The sequence below is a fragment of the Centropristis striata genome, chromosome 3, assembly GCF_030273125.1.
Source record: "Centropristis striata isolate RG_2023a ecotype Rhode Island chromosome 3, C.striata_1.0, whole genome shotgun sequence".
In the NCBI taxonomy this organism is placed as follows: Eukaryota; Metazoa; Chordata; class Actinopteri; order Perciformes; family Serranidae; genus Centropristis; species Centropristis striata.
Window position 1 is genome coordinate 1,930,691 of NC_081519.1, and position 22,269 is coordinate 1,952,959.

Consider the following 22,269-nt stretch of genomic DNA (forward strand, 5'->3'; position numbering starts at 1 on the left):
GCAGAGCAAAGAGCAGGTTATCACACAATGAAATTCACACTTTACTTTTTTATTTGTACTAAGTAAAAACAACCCCTACACCCTGAAGCACATCTACGATTTCTCCCACATTGAGTCATTCTGGTTCTGGCCACCATCCCACCAGAAACCACTGCCTGTGGTCGAGTGGAGAAAGAGCAGAGAAAGAGCTGGTGCCACTTTGTAATCTGCAAACTGTCAGCATCTGGTCTAATTTCTAATAGAGGAATGATCATAGAGGCTCAGTCTTACATGTTTGAGCCTGGGAGACACAACAGTGGTTGTGAGATGTCACATAATATCCGCTAAGATTACACAGTGTGCTTCAATCGAACTGTCAAGTCCGTTCTGCGCCGGAGGTTTCTGGATTCTTTTCACAGTTTTTTAATGTCTAGTGAAGTTGTGGGATACAAGATATGAGAAAAATAACATTCTTGAGTGGAGAGGGAATTTGCACAAATCTGCCTGCTTGTTGTCATTCCACCACATACAATACAGTATTTCATTCGGCCAATACAGTCCTAATTAAAGCCATGTTTACTTCAACACTGGGATGAGCGGAAGCTGGCGTGCATTGTATTCAACTGTGCAAATTAACGGCTCAGCTTTTGTTTTCTCGAGGTTCCCACTTGGTGGATTAGTTTCATTGAGGTCTGGTGCGGTTTGGAAACAGCTCTTTAACCCTCCTGTAGTCCTGTGTTTTTTTTACTTTTAATACTTTGCTTTAATACTCTATTTTGGATAGGGACAGTGTACATTAATGAACATCGAAAAACATCTTTGTAACAACCTGGTCTCACAGGAATCCGTGAAATAGCCACGGATTTGCTTAACTCAAAATCCGTGGAATAGTCACGGAATCACTCAAATTTCCGTGAAACTGACACGGATTTCGCTACAATGCAAGTTAATGACAGTCATATCCCGTGGCTATTCCAACATACAAAGTGATTATGTACATTCACTGAGTGAATATTTAGAAAATAAAACATATATTTCTCACTAGAAATGTGATCAAAATCCATTTTTATGAAGAAACTAAGTCAAAATATTGATTTTTTCACTAAAAATGAGAGAACTGTCCGCCATGTTTTTTGTTCTGACCGCCGGGACCTTGAAAGTCACGTGACTTGGAACAAACCAATAGGAACAAATATCCATGGAATAGCCACGGGATATGACTGTCATTAACTTGCATTGTAGCCAAATCCGTGTCAGTTTCACGGAAATTTGAGTGATTCCGTGGCTATTCCACGGATTTTGAGTTAATCGAATCCGTGGCTGTTTCACGGATTCCTGTGAGACCAGGTTCCTTTGTAAATATGCCGGATTATAGCAAAACTGCTAGTTTGCATCCGTAGTCCCTAAAAAAACAAAACAAGAAATACAAATAAAAAAGACAGCAAGTACATACATTGCTCCTTGCATGGTGTGTTCACTTGTGTGTAAAAAAGGATGGGTTAAATGCAGAGGTTGAAATTCCCCATTGTGGGATTAATACAATTAATTAATCTTAAAATACAAATAGAGGAGACAACACACACACAACACATACCAGAACCAGACAGGATATAACTATGCAATAAAAGGTAAAAGGAGATTTAAAGTGGCAAATCTGCACGAAAAAGTCGCAGATTTACAAGAAAAAAGTGGAAAAAAGCAACTTTTTTCTCGCAGATTCAACACTTTAAACTAAAATTTTTTTCTCAAAATATGACCCCCCTCCCCCCTACCAAAAAAAGACACAAAATTACCAAAAAAAGACACAAATTGACCTAAAAAAAAGACGCAAAATGACCAAGACACAAAATTTCCCCATTGTGGGATTAATAAAATGAATTAATCTTAATCTTAAAATACAAATAGAGGAGACAACACACACACAACACATACCAGACCCAGACAGGATATAACTATGCAATAAAAGGTAAAAGGAGATTTAAAGTGGCAAATCTGCACAAAAAAAGTCGCAGATTTATGAGAAAAAAGTGGAAAAAAGCAACTTTTTTCTCGCAGATTCACCACTTTAAATCTCAAACTTTTTTCTCTAAATATTACCCCCCTCCCCCGGGTCCGTATGGTTTTTTTTTTTACACTTTCTGGCAGTATGTAATATCCTCCAATATTCTCTAGGGTTGAAATTTGGAATTTGCAAGTATTTCAATGAGTGCCCTATTAAGGGTTAAAGTGGTGAATCTGGGAGAAAAAAGTTGCTTTTTCCCCACTTTTTTCGCGTAAATGCGACTTTTTTTCTTGTAGATTTGCCACTTTAATCTAGTAAATTTGCTATTTTTTTCTCAAAATATTACCTGAAGTTACCAAATATAATTATTTGCCTGATAAAGGGTTAATGTTAAGATTACTCCAGATGTGGTTTTATATTTATTGTGTTCATAAATTGCAACACATGCTGCATTCGAGTCAGTGAGTCCAGTAAATTAAGGGTTAAATGTGAAAAAAAAAAGTTAATATTTTTTTCTACATGTCCTAAAACCAGTCTTAAATCCAATCAATCCAATCCACTTTATTTGTATAGCACATTTAAACACAAACGTCTCCAAAGTGCTGTACATAAAATCAACAATAAAACAAACAATTCCATATACCAATCAGCAATAAATAATAAGTGTATAAATCTAAAATGATGCCATAAATAAAACAATACAATCAAACAGATAAACATAGTGAAATAAAATAAAAGACGCAGTTAAAAGTAGTAAAAGAAATAAAAGACACAGAGGACCACAAATCTCACGCAGTGTTAAAAAGCCAAGGAATAAAAATGGATGTCTTGTGTCATGGGGTCCTTTTCGACCCCTGAGGACAAGTTACACATTGAACACAAAGGGTTGGATCAGTGGAAAATTAACAATTTGTCTGGTGCTTTTTATCTTAAAGTTCCTTGGGCTCATCTTGTGAGGCTCATATTTCTCTTTTCTTACTCGGACCATCTGCTGTCTGCCCGCCGCTCTCTTCTTCATTTGGATTCTTGGATCTTCTTCTTACATGCCACACCACTTTGTTTCTCTTCATCTGGTTTGAGACTTTGATTAGAAAACGTTTAGTTTTTGGCGTGACGCTCTGCAATGGCCTGAATAATGCAACGACACGAGTAAGCACCAGAGTGGAAACAAAAGAACTAAATAAAGTTAGTTTAGGCAAGGTAACTTTATTTGCTTATCACTTTTCAACAACAGGGCAATTCAAAGGCTTTACACAAAACATTAAGTGTTTAAAAGAGACATCTGGTCATGGAAAAAATCATTAGACCACTCGTTTTCTTCACTCTATCGTTCATTTTAATGCCTAAAGGTACATTTGTTTGGACTAGTGTTGTCACGATACTAAAATGTTCAACTCAATACCGATACTCAGGAAAATATTCGATACTCAATACCAGTTTCGATACCACAAGGATAAAAACAAAGGCCCCAAAATTTAACAGAAATATTTTTATGAACAAGAACAATGCAACATGTAAAAAATTAACAGAACCACAGGTTAAATATTTATAATAAAAAACAGTTGTGCAAAAAGAAAAACAGGTCTGATGTAGTGCAAAAATAGATAAATACAATAAACAATAACAATTACAACAATATTTTGCTGTGCACAATATTAGGCAAGCTTGATAAAAAAAAATAACAATAACTTAATTGTTCCTTCCTTGGCTATGCTTTACACACATAACAATAAATTATTCAGAATTATTCAATCACACAGTGTTCAGAAACTGCATTGTCCTCTATTCCAGCTATTCTCAACCTTGGGGTCGGGACCCCAATTGGGGTCGCGAGATGATTTCTGGGGGTCACCAAATCATTTTGGAAGTCATTTAATGTCTTTTTAGGTCATTTTGTGTCTTTTTTGATCATTTTGTGGTCAATTTGTGTCTTTTTTGGTCATTTTGTTTCCTTTTTTTGGTAATTTTGTGTCTTTTTTTTGGTCATTTTGTGTCTTTTTTTGGTCATTTTGTGTCTTTTCTGGTCATCTTGTGTCTTTTTTGCTCATTTTGTGTCTTTTTTTATCATTTTGTGGTCAATTTGTGTCTTTTTCGCTCATTTTGTTTCCTTTTTTTGGTCATTTTGTGTCTTTTTGCTCATTTTGTGGTCAATTTGTGTCTTTTTTGCTCATTTTGTTTCATTTTTTTGGTCATTTTGTTTCTTTTTTTGGTCATTTTGTGTCTTTTTAGTCATTTTGTGTCTTTTCTGGTCATTTTGTGTCTTTTTTGATCATTTTGTGGTCAATTTGTGTCTTTTTTGGTCATTTTGTTTCCTTTTTTTGGTCATTTTGTTTCTTTTTTGGGTGATCTGAACTGTGCGTGTGAGATTGTGTTCAGTGAGCGGGGGTCACGGACAACATGCATGTTAAATTGGGGGTCGCGACTCAAAAAGGTTGAGAACTACTGATCTATTCTGCACTCCAGATAAATGAATGTTTAGGTGCCACTGCTGGTAACACTGGCCTGACTTTGCTTTGCTGTTTGCAGATTTTTTGCTACAAATACAAGCATGTCAATGTGTTCCTCTGTAAGTCTTTCCCTTCTTGGGCTGCAAATGAGCCCTGTAGAACCTGATAATGTAATAAATTCCCGATAATGTAATAAAAATCTGCACGAGTCCATTGAAAATGTAATAAAACCTGATAATGTAATAACTTCCCGATAATGTAATAAAGTGCATTTCCCAATAATGTAATACACTTTTTTTACCAATAATGTAATAAAGTATAACATTAATGGAGGTTATTACATTATCAGGTTAGCCTTCATTTCCCAAGTCCTGATAATGTAATAATTCCCCAATATTGTAATAATAATCTGCACTTGAGTCCATTGAAAATGTAATAAAACCTGATAATGTGATAACTTCCCAATAATGTAATAAAGTGCATTTCCCAATAATGTAATACACTTTTTTTTAACCAATAATGTAATAAAGTATTACATTAATGGAGGTTATTATATTATCAGGTTAGCCTTCATTTCCCAAGTCCTGATAATGTAATAATTCCCCAATATTGTAATAATAATCTGCACTTGAGTCCATTGAAAATTTAATAAAACCTGATAATGTAATAACTTCCCGATAATGTAATAAAGTGCATTTCCCAATAATGTAATACACTTTTTACCAATAATGTAATAAAGTATAACATTAATGGGAGGTTATTACATTATCAGGTTAGCCTTCATTTCCCAAGTCCTGATAATGTAATAATTCCCCAATATTGTAATAATAATCTGCACTTGAGTCCATTGAAAATTTAATAAAACCTGATAATGTAATAACTTCCCAATAATGTAATAAAGTGCATTTCCCAATAATCTAATACACTTTTTTTTAACCAATAATGTAATAAAGTATTACATTAATGGAGGTTATTATATTATCAGGTTAGCCTTCATTTCCCAAGTCCTGATAATGTAATAATTCCCCAATATTGTAATAATAATCTGCACTTGAGTCCATTGAAAATGTAATAAAACCTGATAATGTAATAACTTCCCGATAATGTAATAAAGTGCATTTCCCAATAATGTAATACACTTTTTTTGAATTATGTAATAAAGCATAACATTAATGGGAAGTTATTACATTATCAGGTTAGCCTTCATTTCCCAAGTCCTGATAATGTAATAATTCCCCAATATTGTAATAATTTAACAGCAGACCACCCATTACTTGGGTTCAAGTGGTGATACTGTGTATCAACTCTAGCTCCAGAGCTCTAGCGCCACCAACAGGTCAAAGTTGAATCTTTATTAACTTTTGACCCGTTCATCCGTTTTTCACCAACAAGGTATCCATGACAACACGAATGATTTAACAGCTTCTTGAAATCTAAAGGTGCTTGGTGTTATACTTTATTACATTATTGGTAAAAAGTGTATTACATTATTGGGAAATGCACTTTATGCACATTATCGGGACGTTATTACATTATCAGGTTTTATTACATTTTCAATGGACTCGTGCAGATTTTTATTACATTATTGGAAATTTATTACATTATCAGGTTCTACAAGCCCTGATGTACTAAACACATGCTCTGAGGCTAGGGGTGTGCCATATCGTATCATTCACAATAATATCGGTATATTTTTTTTATGGTTAAAAAAAATGCATATCATGATATTGGCAACGTTCCTACTTCTTGATGTCGTGGTTAAAGTTGTTTTAATCACAAAAAGCTACTTACTCCCTGTCGCAAAACACATGCAGCTTTCAAAATAAGAGCACAGTGTGTTAAGAGAATCCACCACAGAATTTACAAGAAGACTGTCAAAATAAGATGCCTTAAATAAAACATACAAGAACCTTTATTCTCCTTTTACAAAATGTCATTAAAATATGCCCCGAAACCCCTAAATGGCTATTTTTATCATTTGCTCATACTCAAGAACCAAGAGTAATTTCTTTTGTATTTGGCAACTGTTGAGATTTGCACTTCACACTACATTTTACATTTTTATTTATTTATACAGACTAAATCTTTATCTTTTTAAGTATTTCGTAATATCGTCAAGAATATCGTCATCGCAAAAATAGCCTGAACTGCAAATGTTTTATGAGGAATGAAATTGTTCTCTCTCTCTCCTGAAGCTGTTCACACATGACTGAGATAATGTATCTCTTTTTTCCTTGATTACAATGTCATGATGACATGAGAGGGACACATTAAAATATGCCCCGAAACCCCTAAATGGCTATTTTTATTATTTGCTCATACTCAAGAGTCAAGAGTAAATGTTTTAGTATTTGTTGAGATTTGCATTTCACACTACATTTTATATTTTTAATTATTTATACAGACTAAAAAAAAAAATCATGTTTTCGACATCTTTTTAAGTATTTCCTAATATCTTCAAGAATATCGTTATCGCAAAATAGCCTGCAATATCGTGATATTCTTTTAGAGGCATATCGCCCAGCCCTATCTGAGGCACACCTTGAAGCAGCTCTACAGGTATTTCTTGGCAGCATGGGCTAGATGAGGTAAGGTCTCATGTGTTTCCTTCTCTGCTCAGGCTTCATGGTTTCATATCATGTCAACTCATTCCTGAGCCTGAATTCTGGTTCATCCTCTGTGGATGCTGCTGTTGGTGTATCATCTCCATGTTGTTTTCTTTCTCTCCCCTTGAATGTTTGATAAAAGTCCCTTCAGATCTGTTCCTGATTTCTTCGTGGGCTGGGTTGCAGCTGGAGGAGATGTTTGCAAACTTGGGACTCTCTGAGTGTGCAGATCTTGGCATATTATCCTCAAGATGCTGTTTTACTTCTTCTTTTAATGTAGTAAAACTGTCCTTGAAGCAGGGATCAAGAAAGGTGGCTGTGTTCAACACCAGCTGTAGATTCCTGTCCTCATATCTGTGTTGTCTTGTTCATGTGTTTACATAAATGTTGGTGACTGAAAAAGTTCAAGTGTTAGATCGGGAGGAGGGGGGTATCGATACTTTTGAAAATGAGTATCGTATCCGGATACAACGTTTTAGTATCGATACTTTATGAGTTACGATATTTTTGACAACCCTAGTTTGGACAAATATAATGATAACAACAACAAAAGCTCATAAGAGTTTAATTTAAGAGCTGATATCTAGACGTTTCTCCATGTTTTTCTTAATAATGATTTTGGTTATTATCAAGAAAATCATGGAAAATGGCTAGATGGTCTAATATTTTTTCCATGACTGTAGATATGTGAGATTATTCTTTTGGCACTCTTTTTGTCTTTATTTGATTGTGCAAGACAGAGACTGGAAACAGGGAGAGAGGCAGACAATTTCAAACAAAGAATCAAACCTGGGACGTTGCAGTAACCTGGCATATGGTGTGGACATTTTGTAATAACTTCTAAAACAATATATTTATAGTTATCATGGTGTTTGTGGTGTGGACGGCCCTTAAAAACATCAGAATGCTTTAGCCCAACTTTTCTGTCTGTCTGTTCTTTATACAGTCATGGAAAAAATGATTAGACCACCCTTGTTTTCTCCTTGCTTTCTGGGTCATTTAATACCTGGTACAAAGAGCAAAGATCAGGCTACGTCACAGACGATGTCACCATGACATTTGAGAATATTTTGAGAAAAAAATTGCAAATTTACTAGATTAAAGTGGCAAATCTACAAGAACAAAAGTCGAAGATTTCAGAGATTTAAAGTGGCAAATCTGTGCAAAAAAAGTCGCAGATTTACGAGAAAAAAGTGGGGAAAAAAAAACTTTTTTCTTGCAGATTCACCACTTTAAATCTCATAAATTTGCACATTTTTTTCTCGTAGATTTGCCACTTTAACCTTGTAAACTTTTTTCTCAAAATATTACCACCCTCACCCAGAGGTTTTTTTTTTAACACACTCTGGCTGCATGTAATATCCTCCAATATTCTCTAGGGTTGAAATTTGGAATGTGCAAGAATTTTATTATTTTAATGAGTGCCCAATTAAAGGTTAAGAATAAAAGAACCAAATGTTCTGTATTTAAAGGATGAAAGAAGATATGAGAAGACAGTAAAACCCAGTCTGCAAACAAATCAATAGTACAAGGAGACTTCAGTATGTTCCCACACAGCAATTATTTGTTTGAAGCCAACTGTGCTGCTGCCAAAACTTAACAGATAAAACTCTGTGCATGCCAGTAATCGACCTTAAAACGACTATTTACAAGTGTTTGGGATAAATGATGTACCAAACTAATGTCCCATGCAGAACTTAATGTCCTGCACAGAAACGGTTGGGGATAACCACACTGAGCCTGTCAGCCCTCACTTATTCTGCAGATGTGAGTGATCTCACCATTATCCACCTTATATGGCATTAGATGCTGCCTAAACGGTATTCAGTATTTAATGAGTGCCCTATTAAGCAACCTGGTCTCACAGAAATAGATATTTTTTGCTATTGGTTTGTGTCTAAGTCACATGACTTTCAAGGTTCCGGCGGTCAGAACAAAAAAAGTCATGTTATCTCATTTTTAGTGAAAAAATCAATATTTTATCTTGACTTGGACACAAACCAATAGGAAAAAAACTTGCATTGTAGCGAAATCCGTGTCAGTTTCACGGAAATTTGAATGATTCTGTGGCTTTTCCACAGATTTTGAGTTAAGCTTTCCAAAGTTAAGATTTCCAAATAAAAGGAAAGTGAGTCGCAAGACCAAAACATATGACGAAATGTTCCTTTTTGTTTCTTCCGATGCCACCTCACTGTCCTCACTATGGAGAAGTATTTGTATAATACTGTTAAGTGTATAAACATATGTTTTTATTACCTCAAATGATCCTCCATCATTTATTTACCCACCCAGATGCACTTTGTGGTGCTCCAAAATTACCAAAAAAGACACAAATTGACCAGAAAATGATCAAAAAAAGACACAAAATTACCAAAAAAGACACAAAATGACAAAAAAAAAAAGACATTAAGTGACCGAAAAGACCAATAATAGATTTCCAAAAAAAGGAAAGTGAGTCGCAAGACCAAAACATATGACGAAATGTTCCTTTTTGTTTTTTACGATGCCACCTCACTGTCCTCACTATGGAGAAGTATTTGTATAATACTGTTAAGTGTATAAACATATGTTTTTATTACCTCAAATGATCCTCCATCATTTATTTGCCCACCCAGATGCACTTTGTGGTGCTCCAAAATTACCAAAAAAGACACAAATTGACCAGAAAATGATCAAAAAAAGACACAAAATTACCAAAAAAGACACAAAATGACAAAAAAAAAGACATTAAGTGACCGAAAAGACCAATAATAGATTTCCAAAAAAAGGAAAGTGAGTCGCAAGACCAAAACATAAGACAAAATGTTCCTTTTTGTTTCTTACAGTGCCAGCAGAGAAAGGCCACCTCACTGTCCTCACTATGGAGAAGTATTTGTATAATACTGTTAAGTGTATAAACATATGTTTTTATTGCCTCAAATGATCCTCCATCATTTATTTACCACCCAGATGCACTTTGTGGTGCTCCAAAAGGGCCAAAATACTGGCAACATACAGCGAGTGGAAGGAAATCTAAGCAGGTTTTTGACAGTTTTGTTTGTAGCCTGTACTGCCATAGCTGCTTTGAGTAATTTTGATGAATTATGTGTATTGCATGTGCTCTCATAAAAATATTAAATGCCATACAAGCCAACTATAGAGATCGTTGAGCCGTGCAATGACCAACACTGCCTCAGACACATGCAAACAATTATTCTACAGCTCTGGATGCTTTCAACTGGGTGACACTGATTGCACCCCTTAACTTTGGGGTATTCCGGGCTATTAGTCAGAACTGGCCCGTATTTTACTTGTCTTAATTAAAGTGGCAATCCAGACAAACGGACGCAGTTATTTATATTATGGTTAATTTGGTCCAGTTGTGCAGCTGTTGGTGCTGATAGTGATGAACCCTGCTTGTTTGTTTCCAGCAGTGTTTGTTCCACATTTATAAAATGGTAAATGGTAAATGGACCTGCACTTATATATCGCTTTTCTAGTCGCTTTGCGACCACTCAAAGCTCTTTACACTACACTACACTACTGCGCTCATTCACACACACATTCATACTGGTGGCAGAGGTTACCCTAAACCAGTAGTTCCCAACCTTTTTGAGTCGCGACCCCCAATTTAACATGCATGTTGTCTGCGACCCCCACTCACTGAACACAATCTCACACGCACAGTTCAGATCACCCAAAAAAAGAAACAAAATGACCAAAAAAAAGGAAACAAAATGACCAAAAAAGACTTAAAATGACCACAAAATGACCAAAAAAAGACTCAAAATGACCAAAAAAGAAACAAAATGACCAAAAAAGACTCAAAATGACCAATAAAGACTCAAAATGACCAAAAAAAAGACACAAAATGACAAAAAAGACTCAAAATGACTAAAAAAAGACACAAAATGACAAAAAAAGGAAACAAACGACCAAAAAAGACTCAAAATGACCAAAAAAAGACACAAAATGACAAAAAAAGACTCAAAATGACCAAAAAACCCCACTAAATGACCAAAAAAGACACAAAATGACAAAAAAAAAGAAAAAAAAAACAAAAAGACACAAAATGACTAAAAAAAGACACAAAATGACCAAAAAAAGGAAACAAAATTACCAAAAAAGACACAAATTGACCAGAAAATGATAAAAAAAGACACAAAATGACCAAAAAAAGACATTAAGTGACCAAAAAGACTAAAACACATTAACACATGAACACTTTAACACAGTGGAGACAGAGCTGACTTCCAAAATGATTTGGCGACCCCCAGAAATCATCTCGCGACCCCAATTGGGGTCCCGACCCAAAGGTTGAGAATAGCTGCCCTAAACGGTGCCACCGCCACCATTAGGAATTCATTCACACACTGATGAACGCAGCATCGGGAGCAATTTGGGGTTCAGTATCTTGCTCAAGGATACTTCAACATGTAGGCTGCCATGGTCGGGGATCGAACCACCAACCTTCCGATCAGTGGGCAACCACTCTACCAACTGAGCCACAGCTGCAAGCAAGGTCCTGGTACTATCTCTTGGTGTGTTCACCCTCATTTTTTGATGCTCATCTGTTCTACAGACAGAAGAGACACACAGGGCTCGCAGCTCGGCTCCCCTGAAGGAACCATGAGGTCCCCAGAAAGCCTCGTTAGAGCTCTCTATCTTTATTTCTGTTTCTGAATCAATCTAAATTCTACTTTGAAGTTTTTTTATTTTGCACAAATAAGACAAAAGACAAGGATAAAGAGATGTAGGAACCCAAAAGGGTTTCTACAGGCCTCTACCTATAGTAAAATTCAAAGTTTCAATGAAAAACAAGTAACTATGAAATAGAAGGGGAAAAAATTACACATAAAAATAAAGCAACATTATAATAACAATAAACAAAAGTGTAGAAATGTGTGTATGAGTGTGTGTGCCACTTAGTGAGCTGAGCAATCAGAGCCACTAAACTACTTTTATGTGTTCAGAGAGGAGAACTGTATTGATCTATTTAATTGATCATTCCAGAGTATTGATCCTCTGTATTTTAAGGAAAATTGCCCAAGGCTAGTACGACAGTCAAGGGGTAGGACTAGAAACGTTTTTTTACTTCCTCCTACCCCCTTCAACCATGCAGAAATTTTTTTTATTTTTTTGCTTTTTTGTTTAGTTTTTTATTTATTCATCTATTAATATTTAAACTTGTTGTTTTTTTATTGCTTGCATGTTCGAAATAAAGACAATCAATCAATCAATCAATAGTGAGGCGGATGAAATCTTGTTAATCGTCTAGTATTTTACTTATGTAATTGTGACTTGACATGGAAATATTCACTGAAAGTTTTAGGAATGGAATTTGGAATTTACACTACAGGCCAAAAGTTTGGAAGCAACTTAAATTTTCTGTTCACAATGTCTTTCTTAACAACCAGTATGGATTCTGTGTATTTCTGGATGTGTTTACTACATGATCAGATTTTACCTTTATTGAATTGAAGCATTTTCCTCCATTGACCTTTAGGTAAACATTGATGTTATCAGACCATTGGTGAATAAATGTTACCAACAGAAAAGAAGGGCTTAGTTTTAGGGTGGAGGAGATTAGGAAGAGTCACAACTTCAGTGCAAAAGTTAAAAAAACAAATCACAGTTTGCATTATTCACTTTATCTCTTTGGCTTTTGAGAGTTTGGATACAAAAATCCCAATAAATCTCAACTGTGTTCATATCTCTGATAAACTACCACAGAAATGGATCAAATTGAAGCAGCTGAGTAAAGAAACAAGAGTTCAGATTTATACATTAAGGAAAGAAGGAAACACAAAGTCTAAGCAATAAAACCCCCCAAAGACCTGATAATTAGAGTAAATATGTGTTCTAATAAGTGACTCTTTATACAGTATAATAATCACCTTTATTTTGTTGCAAGAATAGCAATGAAACTATGATCTTTTTTTGTACAAATTTGATCTTGCTTCCAAACTTTTGGCCTGTAGTGTACATATACTTAAAGATAAAAATGCATATTTGGTATACACTACCGGTCAAAAGTTTTAGAACATACCAACTTTTCCATTTTTTATTGAAATTCAAGCAGTTCAAGTCAAATGAACAGCTTGAAAGGGTCCAAAGGTAAGTGGTGAACTGCCAGAGGTAAATAAAAAAAGGTAAGCTTAACCAAAACTGAAAAATAATGTACATTTCAGAATTATACAAGTAGGCCTTTTTCAGGGAACAAGAAATGGGTTAACAACTTAACTCTATGGAGTCTTGGGATATTTTGTCCATTTTTGAATTCTTTTCATGTCTTTGTAAGTCATTTTGTGTCTTTTTTTAGTCATTTTGTGTCTTTTTTTAGTCATTTTGTGTCTTTTTTTAGCCATTTTGTGTCTTTTGGTGTCTTTTTTTTGTCATTTTGTGTCTTTTTTTTGTCATTTTGTGTCTTTTTGTGTCTTTTTTTGTCATTTTGTGTCTTTTTTTGGTCATTTTGTGTCTTTTTTTTAGTCCTTTAGTCCAACATAAAATGTGATTTTGAATCTTTTTTTTACTTTCAAAACACTATCATGCTCAATAAAGAATTTTAAATGTTGCAAATGTGCATTAATTTCAGAGTACACTGAGACATTAAACTGCATCATTTTCAATCAAATTCTGGAAAAGTTGGTGTGTTCTAAAACCTTTGACCAGTAGTGTATATTGATCTAAAAAATTGTCATTATCTTGAGTTTTTGTAAAAAGGGGAGCAGAAGGATCTAATTGTTTTTGAAAATGTGGCATTTCTAACAAATCTTTTCTGAACGAGATAAATACTGTGGAGGTTGGAGGCCCAGACAATGTTGCAGTATATAAAGTGTGGATAAATCAAGCTGTAATATAAAGTAAGTAGACAGTTCTAAGTGATCTGATAACTTTACCACACACTAAGTTGATGCCACATTTTGTGGAAGCATCCTGGGAAACTTCTGTTCCATTGATTATAATTTTTGTTTCATCTTTGCAGCATTTCTTGTTTCTCTTTGCAAATATTATATTGAAGCACTGAAAACGTTTGTGTTTTTTCTCCAACCCACCCAGCTGCAAGACTTACAGTGAACAATTGTGCAAACCACAGACAGGCTAACTCTGAACCACAGAAGATCATAGAATCTATTGTTTGCTAAAAATGTACAATGCCAACATTTTGTCTTGCAATTTCAAACTGCTGCTGTGGTCATCCTTGTGTGGGATTGTACTCAATTCATATTACAGGCTTGTTTTGTGGTGTTTTGTTGAAAAAGTTTGATGCCACATGTGTGACGGTGTGTTGTGTGGTCTTGCTTGCAGAATAACTGTTGGAAAAGTTATCTTAAAAGCCATGTTTTCTGTAAGAAAAACATTTGAGGATGGATCCGTGTTCATAAATGTGAGTGTCTGCAGTCTTGGTGTCTTGTCCGTTGAACAAAAAAAGTATTAGACCACCCATGTTTTCTTCATTTTCTTATTCATTTTAATGTCGGGTACAACTAAAGGTACATTAGTTGGGACAGAGATAATGATAATAACAAAAATAGCTGATAAGAGTTTCATTTAAGAGCTGATATCTAGACATTTAACATGGTTTTCTCAATAATGATTTTGGTTATTATCAAGAATGTTTCCATGACTGTAGATGTAAAAATGACCAAAAAAGGACACAAAATGATCAAAGTAGAAACAAAGTGACCCAAAAAGGTTTAAAAAAGACCAAAAAGACCAAAAATAGATGTAAAAATGACCAAAAAAAGGACACGAAAATTATCGAAAATGGAAAAAAATTGACCAAAAAAAGGTTTAAAAATGACTTAAAGACACAAAATGACCAAAAATAGATGTAAAAATTATCAACAAAGACACAAAATGACCAAAAATAGATGTAAAAATGACCAAAAATAGATGTAAAAATGACCAAAAAAGGACACAAAATTATCGAAATAGAAACAAATTGACCGAAAAAGATGTAAAAATTATTAAAAATGACATAAAATGACCAAAAATAGATGTAAAATGATTTTAAAAAACACAAAATGACTATGGTTACATGGTTTTCTCGATAATGATTTTGGTTATTATCAAGATAACCATATTAAATGTCTAGATATCAGCTCTTAAATTAAACTCTTATGAGCTATTTTTGTTGTTATCATTATATTTGTCCAAACAAATGTAGCTTTAGTTGTAGCAGGTATTAAAATGAACAAGAAAATGAAGAAAACAAGGGTGGTCTAATCATTTTTCCATGACTGTATGTCCTGTCCACTGTGTGCTGGTATTTGAATGTTTTCTCAGCAAACAGCAATAGAAAAAAATGCAACTATGAATAATTTTCCTTTTTGTTTGTTAGTGTAGACGAATATATTCACTGTATGAACTGATATCTAGCATATAGTTTATTAGGGCCACGGGGCAATCGCACTGGGGATTTTTTTTTCTTCCTCTTCCAGACACAATTTCATCCCGCTATTACTTCAAATTATATATCAATACGTGCGGTTTGATCGGTTTGATCGGGATCGGTGTGCTATTACTTTTTCGATTTTCAAATGTCTACTTCTCACACAGGTCACTTTATGTGATTACAGTTACAGATACACACACACACACACTCCTCCAGATACACATGCTTCACACAGACACACAGGTAACTTTATGTGATTTTAGTGACACACACACACACACACAAATGAAAAAAGACACAAAATTACTTAAAAAAGACACAAAATGACAGAGAAAAAAAACCTAAATTACTTTTAAAAAAGACACAAAATGACCAAAAAAGACACAAAATTACGATTAAAAAAATTACAAAAAAACATAAAATTACTTTAAAAAAAAAGACACAAAATGACAGAGAAAAAAAACCTAAATTACTTTAAAAAAAGACACAAAATTACCAAAAAAGACACAAAATTACTATTAAAAAAATTACAAAAAAACCTAAATTACTTTAAAAAAGATGCAAAATTACCAAAAAAGACACAACATTACTAACAAAATAAAAATAACCAAAAAAAGACACAATATGACTGAAAAAACACACACAAATGCGCGCGTAAGCCCGCACACTCCTCCAGATACACGTTTCACACACACACACACATTTTGAGGTTAAAGGTCATAGGTTGCTGTATAAATAAATACTTGAAGAGGAATGCTTGTTGTAGGTGCGCTCCTTGTATATTGTATATTATCATAACATTACTAGTATTAATTGTTTGATATCTCTGAAGAATCTCATCATAGTGTACACACACCGGCAGTAGCCCCCGTGGCCCTTTCAAAATTTCCCCAGAGGAAATTTTGTAATCTAGTCTGCTGTCACCCCAAAAAACAGAGCTCCCCTATAATACATACTACTGATTTCACCAATACTGACACTCCAGGCCTTGTTGATGGTGTGATATGTATTAAATTAACTTTGGTCAAATGTGTCCACATGTTTTTTACTACAGTTTCCTGGACAAGAAACACCCATTCTCACACAGAGCAAATGTTTTGAGCTCAGTAGCAGCTGTCAAAATATACTAAATCACTCTGTCTGAACTATTCGACTCTTCTTCTCCAAAAGACGTTTTTCTTGTTAAAAAATCAGATGTCTGACCTTGACTAGACTTTTTTAAAGTTTGTCTGATGTTGGCCAAGAAATTCACAGAAACTGCAGCCTTTTTTACAACCGTGAACCGTACGTGTATGTATAAAGACGTTTTTGCTCTTTAATTACTCTGTCTGAAACATTCGACTCCAAAAGACATTTTTCTTGTTAAAAAATCAGATGTCTGACCTTGACTAGACTGATTTATTTTTCTGATGCTGGCCAAGAGGCGCCATGTCAGTGACAAGAGATACATTTTAAACATTCCTGCAGTCTTTCTGTTATCCAGACTACAGCAAGAGAAGAGTGCTGGAGCGATAGTTTAGCTTCTAAATCTGTGGAGCAAACCAGTAACCAGGGAAGAGGAGCGCATGATGCATCAGCAGATTTCAACTATTGCACAATTTAGTGATGATGTCCAGATAATTTGATGTGAGTGGCTGCTCGTTGAGTTCAATTGTGTCATCTGGAAGCTGTTTAGAAAGCTTAACGGTTGTTACTTCTCAGTCTGCAAAATGCACGCTATTTTCTAAACGCATAACAATTTTAACAAGACATTTGGGAAACAGAATAATGGCAAATTCACAATTTTAAGGTCTGAGCATGTCGTTCCACAGAGAAACAAGAGCTGCACAAGTTGTTTCAGCAAATGTTCAAAAAAATGTTCGTGCAAGTGCCAAGAAATAAAGTGAGGTTAATGATGGATGTCTGCATGCATGGGACACTCCACATTGGACCGCCATGATCCGTGTGACCTTGGCCACATCGTTTTTATTGTCACCATTATGTCAAAGCTCCACAGTAAAGTGCTTGTTAGACAAACCACAATGTTTCCCAAAAAGTAGCCATGTCATTTCTGTGGCTAAAGCTAACCAAGCCTCACACACAGTGTTGTTAAGGCTTTTGGAACGGCAGATGAAGAAGCAGTCTGATGCTATTAAGGACTAGTGCGAAGTATGTATTCATACAGTAGGGAAGATCTAGACCAGGGGTCTCAAACTCAAATTACCTGGGTGCCGCTGGAGGCAGCATCAAACTGACCAAAAAAAGACACAAAATTACTTAAAAAAGACACAAAATGACAGAGAAAAAAAACTAAATTACTTAAAAAAGACACAAAATGACCAAAAAAGACACAAAATTACTATAAAAAAAGACAGAAAATTAAAAAAAAAAATTACTTAAAAAGAGATGCAAAATTACCAAAAAAGACACAACATTACTAACAAGACAAAAATAACCAAAAAAAGACACAAAATGACTGAAAAAACACTAAATTCCTTAATACAAGACAAAATGTACAAAAAAATACACAAATTTACACAAAATTACAACAAAAAAAGACACAAAATTACTTTAAAAAAACACAAATTTACCAAACAAGACACAAAATTGCAAAAAAAAAAGGACACAAAATTACCAAAAACAAAATTACATTACATAACATTTCCACTTCTTGCAGTACCAACAACACGTCAGATAATAAACGCTCCGGTAGCAGCTGCCTTTCTTTTTGTTAACGTCGTCATAGAAACAGTGCATTTATCTTGTGTGGACTTAACCTAGCTCCTAGTCTCTGGTAATGTATTTTTGCTTTAAGATTGTTAATTGTTGTGCTTAAAGGCTGCTTAGTGTTTCTGTCTAAGTTTGTTTCTGTGCTTGCTGGGCTTTCTGCTTTATTTGCTTGGTTTAAGTTTAAAGTTTAAAGTTAAGGTCAGTTTTCAGAGCCCTACTGGCTAGCTACTTTATCTGTTGATTGGCTATTTAGTGGCTTTTGTTTTCAAGTATCTGGGAGTGGCCAGCCCCTTTTAAAAACTGTGAAATTTAGCTGGAATCTTTAGTGCATTTATCTTGTGTGGACTTAACCTAGCTCCTAGTCTCTGGTAATGTATTTTTGCTTTAAGATTGTTAATTGTTGTGCTTAAAGGCTGCTTAGTGTTTCTGTCTAAGTTTGTTTCTGTGCCCTTCTCGCTGTGACTGAACAGCTTCAGAAGGCGAAGGCAGCCTCTCTCTCATCTGTGGTGGTTCTACTGGACCTTTCTGCAGCTTTTGACACTGTGGATCACCAGATCCTCATCTCCACCCTTCACCACCTGGGAGTATCTGGCTCTGCCCTGTCTCTGCTCAAATCCTATCTCAAGGACCGCACCTTCCGTGTAACTTGGAGGGGTTCTGTTTCAGAACCCTGTCTACTCACCACCGGGGTCCCTCAAGGCTCGGTCCTTGGTCCGCTCCTCTTCTCGATTTACACCAACTCTCTTGGCTCCCTCATCCACTCGCATGGCTTCTCCTATCATAGCTATGCCGACGACACCCAGCTAATCTTCTCATTTCCCCAGTCTGAAACACGTGCAGCAGCACGTATCTCTGCATGTCTGGCCGACATCTCCCAGTGGATGTCCTCGCACCACCTCAAACTCAACCTGGGCAAGACTGAGCTACTCTACCTCCCAGGGAAGGGCTCTGACCACTGACCTCCACATCACTGTCCAGGACACAGTGGTGGTCTCCACAGAAACCGCCAAAAACCTTGACGTAACTCTTGACAACCAACTGTCCCTCTCAACAAACATCACCGCCACTACCAGATCTTGCAGATTCTTGCTGCATAACATCAGGAGAATCCGTCCGTTTCTCACTCAGAAGGCAGCTCAGGTCCTGGTCCAGGTCCTGGTCCAGGTCCTGGTCCAGGCGCTGGTCATCTAACGCCTGGACTACTGCAACTCCCTCATGGCAGGTCTGCCTGCCAAAGCCATCCGACCTCTACAACTCATCCAGAATGCAGCTGCTCGATTGGTCTTCAATCTTCCCAAATTTTCACACACAACACCCCTCCTCCCTCCCTCCACTGGCTACCGGTGGCTGATACGCTTCAAGACTCTAGCTCTGGCGTACTCTGCTGCTAACGGTTCAGGTCCTACTTACATCCAGGACCTTGTCAAACTCTACACCCCTGCCCGTCCTCTCCGCTCTGCATCAGTCAAACAGCTGGCGACTCCCACCCTCCGTGGGTCGACTCGCCTCAAAACCTCCTCCAGACTTTTCTCTGTCTTGGCTCCCAAATGGTGGAACGAGCTCCCCACCGACATCAGGACCTCAGACAGCCTGGACATCTTCCGCCGCAGGCTGAAGACCTATCTCTTCCAACAATACCTCGGTTAAGTCATGGTCACCTAACAGATATATATACTTAAAAAAAAAAAAAAAATTCTTATTCTTTTCTCTTCTTTTCTTCTTTAACATATAGCACTCCTTAGCAATGACAGTTAGCTCTTAAAGTTATGTACTTACTTGATTCCTGTGGTCTATGTCTAGTACCATCAGGTTGAATGCACTTATTGTAAGTCGCTTTGGACAAAAGCGTCTGCTAAATGACATGTAATGTAAAAAAATGACATGTAATAGAAACAAGTGAAACAAAGCTCCAGCTGGAGCAATAAAGGGACCTTCCACACACAACATTCATATAAAACTCACATTAAACTTTCATATCAACACGTCTTACGTAAATAATGATATTTTGAAAAATGAATTAAAAAATCTTCAAAATTGAGGATGCACACCTTCGTGCCATGAGCAAGACACATACAAAATCTGAGGTCAGTCTGACTAACGGTCAGAGAGATATGAACTAGACACACACACTTCTTGCTTTTATAGATAGATAGATAGATAGATAGATAGATAGATAGATAGATAGATAGATAGATAGATAGATAGATGGAAAGATAGATAGATAGATAGATAGATAGATAGATAGATAGATAGATAGATGGAAAGATAGATAGATGGATAGATAGATAGATAGATAGATAGATAGATAGATAGATAGATAGATGGAAAGATAGATAGATGGATGGATGGATGGATGGATGGATGGATGGATGGATGGATGGATGGATGGATGGATGGATGGATGGATGGATGGATGGATGGATGGATGGATAGATAGATAGATAGATAGATAGATAGATAGATAGATAGATAGATAGATAGATAGATAGATAGATGGAAAGATAGATAGATAGATAGATAGATAGATAGATAGATTTGAGAAGAGTAAATATGTCTAAAAAACTTCTGTTGTTGTTGCTTTGTTTCCATGTTTGCGGCAGTGTGACACCTGTCTTTTGTTTTCTACCTTTGATCTCTCATGACGGTAAAGTGTGTTTTTTGGCAACTTCCGCAACATCTGGATTCGGGATAAATAATGCCGAACCTCTTCCTTTAATTCAGCGGACTCTCTGGGCGGTTTGTGGAAAGGTTTCCTCTGGTTAGCATCTTCTCAGCAGGATCAGGTTAGTGGCAGAGGATCTTATTCCTAATTCTATTTGAAGGGATGATTAATGTAATAGTTTGTTGTTGTTTTTCTATGGGAGAAATCCACCATGGGCTGTTGCTTCCCATGGCGAGTTATGCAACACCTCAGGGACTCACGAAGGACGGGATTATAAGGTTGCATCCGTCTTCCATCTTCACAAGCAACATCCACTGGAAAAAGGCTTAAGCTGGCATCGTTTTATGGGCACTGGTTTCCATTCTTTCTCTGGAATGGTTTAAGAATATGAATACCAAGTAATTATGGATTAAGGGATTGCATTCATGCGAGCAGTCACACCATTATTCCTTCATTCCATTATCCCCTGTGTTAAGGTTTTCCTTGATCAATGCCCCCTCTGAGCATTAACGACCCATTAATGACCATTTTAATGACACATTTAAACGCTCTGTAATAAGGTTAATAGGATCAACAGTTTTATTGCTCACATACGTCTCAAATCAAGGTTTAGTATCTGAAGGGCTCCATGCTTTTGCTGTTGGAACATCTCAACTCTGCCAAAATAGCTGTGTTGTCTTATTAATAAAAGGCTTTTTAAAAAGTTAGTTATCCTTCTTCAAACTCCGGTTATGAGATGCCGATCGCAGCTGACATTGGGTGAGAAATGTGGTGCACCCTGGAAACCAGATTAACAGGCATTTAAGAGTCAGTTAACATGCTTGTCTTTGGACCTGGACCCAGCAGGAACCCAGGAGGGTTGCAGGACAAATTATATATCAAAACGTGCGGTTTGATCGGGATCGGTGTGCTATTACTTATCTCTACGGAATACAAATTTTTTGCGACGTAAGTTGCGAAAAACTGCCCAAAATTTTGCATTGAAGTGAATGGGACGGGCGAAAAAAAATGAGCGAAAAAGAAAAATAATTGGAGATTTTCAAACGTCTACTTCTCCGGCATAATTTCACCTAGAGACTCCATTTAAACTTTAAACAGTAGACACAAGTCTTGTGTATCGGTGTATTGATCCACGTTTCGATAGGTCATATAGTTTTTTATCAATCCCTGTTCAATGACCATGATCATTTTTGGAGAAATTCTGAGATTATAATGGGTGTGTATTGCACGGAATGTTCGTGTCACAGTGTGTGACATCATCGCCAGAGTGTAGAGGGAGAGAAAAAACTGTCAAAAAATAAATTTGAAAACTGCGCTCCAGGCCGCAAATTCCACTCGACAGAAATAATTTATACATAGAAACGTAGGAAAATTAGTCTTCTCCCTCACAATCCTCTGGTAAAGCTGTCAGAGTTATAGTTTGGGCGTAGGACGCACAGATGCACCACCAACACCACCAACAGCCTCATTGGCTCCCATATTAAAAA

At 36.1% G+C, this 22,269-nt stretch overlaps 1 pseudogene; it reads left to right on the top strand.

Annotated features, from left to right (window-relative positions):
* The first annotated feature begins 18,644 nt into the window (after window positions 1-18,644).
* On the top strand, window positions 18,645-19,991 carry LOC131968926 (uncharacterized; annotated as a pseudogene).
* The last annotated feature ends 2,278 nt before the right edge of the window (window positions 19,992-22,269 follow it).